The 3289-nt window shown below is 46.0% G+C and overlaps 1 long non-coding RNA gene across 1 annotated transcript; it reads right to left on the bottom strand.

Moving 5' to 3' along the window:
• Positions 1–207: 207 nt before the first annotated feature.
• Positions 208–953, bottom strand: LOC101179017. Its single transcript, XR_179210.3, has 2 exons — positions 874–953; positions 208–652 (listed from the first exon to the last, which is right to left on the bottom strand). It is a non-coding gene; the product is annotated as an uncharacterized LOC101179017 (long non-coding RNA).
• Positions 954–3289: the final 2336 nt, after the last annotated feature.

Genomic DNA, 3289 nt, shown 5'->3' on the forward strand with positions numbered 1-3289 from the left:
CACTTGAGCCCTGGAGGTCAAGGCTGGCTGCAGTGAGCTGCGATTGCACCATTGCACTCTAGCCTGGGCAACAGAGTGAGGCCCTGTCTCTAAAAAAAATAAATAAATAATAACAAAAAAATTTAAAAATAAAAGATAAAAGTATGCATTAGGAAGACGTGAAGAACTTTCTCCAAATACTCCATTCCTGAGTCATGCCCTTACAAATTCCAGCTCAATAGACTCCATTCTCTATTTTGTAAAAGCTTCCCCCAGGGGTTTTCATGAACACCCCTGGGATCACTCATTGGTCAGAACCTTGAATGCTAAACTCATAATGCCAAGAATATGGTAAAAGAAATAAAAAAATATGGAAACAATCTAAATACCCAAATACTAAGGGTGGGTGTTCTTGGCTTCATTTTATAGATGAGGAATCTGCAGCTCAGAGGTGAATCCACTTTCCTAAAATCATATAGCTGGTGAATGGCAGCCAGGATGTGACTGACCCAAGTTTTAGGGCCAGATGTGTGTTCTTGTCACCACCTCCTGCTGCCTTCTGCCGCAGGGTCACTCGTAATCCCACTGAGAAGGCGGGAGGCTATTGTGATGGTTTGAGTGGCAGATGCATGCTAGGAGTAAGTCTTCCTGCCCTTTTAGCCAACTTGTCAGCCTGAAAGAGGTAAAGATTTGGTCAGTGAGTCTCAAATCCTAGTAAAATCAGAATTCCCAGGATTCCTGTGCCTCAACCCCATAAGTTATGCTTCGTTAGGTCTGAGTGAGAAACACAGCCTTAAATGCAAAGTGCTAGCTGCCCCCAGTACTCGGTCATTCCACATTTCTTTCTCCCACTTCCCTCTGGATGCCTGGCATCAGATCATGAACCTCCCCCACCTCAGCACTGGCCCTGGGGGTCCTGGCAGGAGAGGGTTAAAGTCCTGAGAACTAGGGGCTCTTCTCTCATGAGATTGGAATGTGGTGGAGGGGAGTGAGCTGAGGGACGCTGGTGGTCCAGCACTGAGCCTGGCCATTGTTGCAGAACAATTGCCCCCCAGGAACAGAACAGCAGACGCTAATTATGAGACACTTGTGTCCTCCATGTAATTATGAGATCTGTGTGACCATTAGCATAAGAAACTAGCTCGCTGGCTTGTTTTGGTTATAACTTTCCCCAAACCGCTGTACTCAGGAATCTGAAGAAGTAAAACGATGAACTCAGGGCTTCATAAAAGACTCAGCCCAGAGATTGTCAAGTTTAGGTCACACGAGAATCACCCGCATGCTTGAAAAACATGCAGATTCTCAGGCCTCGATTCCAGAAACTTGGATTTGGTGGGTCTGAGTGGAAATGAAGGTGGTTTAGCCATTGAGATTCACAGAAGTCCAAACTTAGTTCTCCCTTGGAAGCTGGCAGAAGTCCTGGCACCCATCTCAAAGTTTTCTAAGTACCTCCACTCCCTGAGCAAAGGCTCTCACCGCCCTGCTGATGTTGCCTGAGCCTCGAGGGTTAAGCCCAAACACTGACTGAACCCCAAGCTGACTCAAAGGGAGGAGCAAGTCAAATGACTATTTCCCTGCCTAGACAGAGCCTCAGATCTCACGGGAAAGGTAAGAGTAGAGAGTAAGAACACAAACCTGGAGCAACGAGGAGTCTGGGAAGGCTCCCCCAATCCCTGACTCCTGAGTTCATCAGTCATGCGATGATCAGAAGCCTGTCTTAATCCAGCTTGGGTAAAAGGGTAATTGATGGGTGAGTTTGCTTAACATGGAAAGGGCTGCATCTGGCTGCAGAAATAACCAGAACCCAAAATTAAATGCCACCTGGACTCTCTCCATGCTTACACACTGGCTTTCTGGGCCACATAGGCACCACTGCCTCCCTACTTCACATCTTCCAGACTCTTCCATCTTAAAGAGGCGATCCTTCTCTAACTCCAACTTGAAAGTTCCCAGAGAGATCCACTTCCTCACCTGTGTGTCCAGAGAAGTAAAAGTGGCAATGACTGGCCACCCACAGAACCAAAGGGAGGGAGTAGGAGAGGGGGCCTCTTCCCCCAGGAAGGGGATGCTAGACTAGGCCAAATTAGTTCTCTAAGGCCCTTCACATGCTCTACGTCGCTTAAACCTTGTGACCACCGACTGAGACTGCCAGACTCATTCCTCATTTTGACAAATGAGGAAACTAAACAGAAGGTAGAGTGACTTCCCCAAGGTTACCCAGCTAGTCTTTGGCAGAGCTGGACTTCCTGACCAGGTCTCCCTGTATCCCAAGTCCAGTTTCTCAATGGCATTGTGCCGAATGGCATGTTCAATGCATGAGGGAGACGCCAGGTTTTCTGGAATGTTTGGTCAAGTGTCCTGCAGAAGAATGACAGCTACTGAGGGAATACTGCACAGGAGACTAGACAGGTGGACTGGGATCACATTCTAGAAAGGGAATGTTAGACTACACTTAGGCTCTTATTTAGAATGCAATGGGGAGTCGATGAAGGTTTTGAGCAGAATTGTAATATTATTAGATTTTTAATTCCAGTCTCTAAAAAAGCTGAGAATATTCTAGTCAATGCATAGAGGTTAGGGTCTCAGGAGCCATGCACTGTTCAAAGAACCATAGATTCTCATCTTCTCCATCTCAGGAGCTGTCAGCCAGTCACCCTCACCAGGACATCCACAGTCCCTGGGCTGGCCAGGTTCTGGGCTCAATATGTATCCCCTCATTAACCTCACAACAAGAAGGAAATAGGAGTGATAATTCTAATCACGGAATCCTAGCTAGTTACTGGGAATATAAAGAATAGAGCTCCCAAAGGGGACAGGAAGGAGCTTGTTGGGTGAACAGCTGGTCTTTCTATGTGTCTATATCTCTCTATATATTAATATTTTTGTCAATATAGATACTGGTGTCAATGCCAATATTGATGTTGATACCCTATTGGTTCTGTTTCTCTGAAGAACCCTGACTAATACAGGGACCAAGAGGGGTCAAGGTGATGGCAGGAGGGCCACTTAGACACGTCCAGGTGATAGAGGTAGGACATAGGAGGAAGTCCTTGCACATTAGAGGTCTAGACACAACTCCATCCCATTTTTAAAACTGAGATACAATTCACACACTATAATATTTACCCCTTAAACTGCAATTCAGTGGTTTTTCATACATCCACAGAGTAGTTCAACAGTCATCACTATCAAATTCCAGAACATTTTCATTACTCTAAAAAGAAACTCTGTAACCATTAGCAACCACTCTGCACTACCCCCTTCTACAAGCCCCTGGCAACCACTAATCTTCTGTCTCTATGGATATGCC

This window comes from Nomascus leucogenys, chromosome 13, assembly GCF_006542625.1.
Source record: "Nomascus leucogenys isolate Asia chromosome 13, Asia_NLE_v1, whole genome shotgun sequence".
NCBI lineage: Eukaryota > Metazoa > Chordata > Mammalia > Primates > Hylobatidae > Nomascus > Nomascus leucogenys.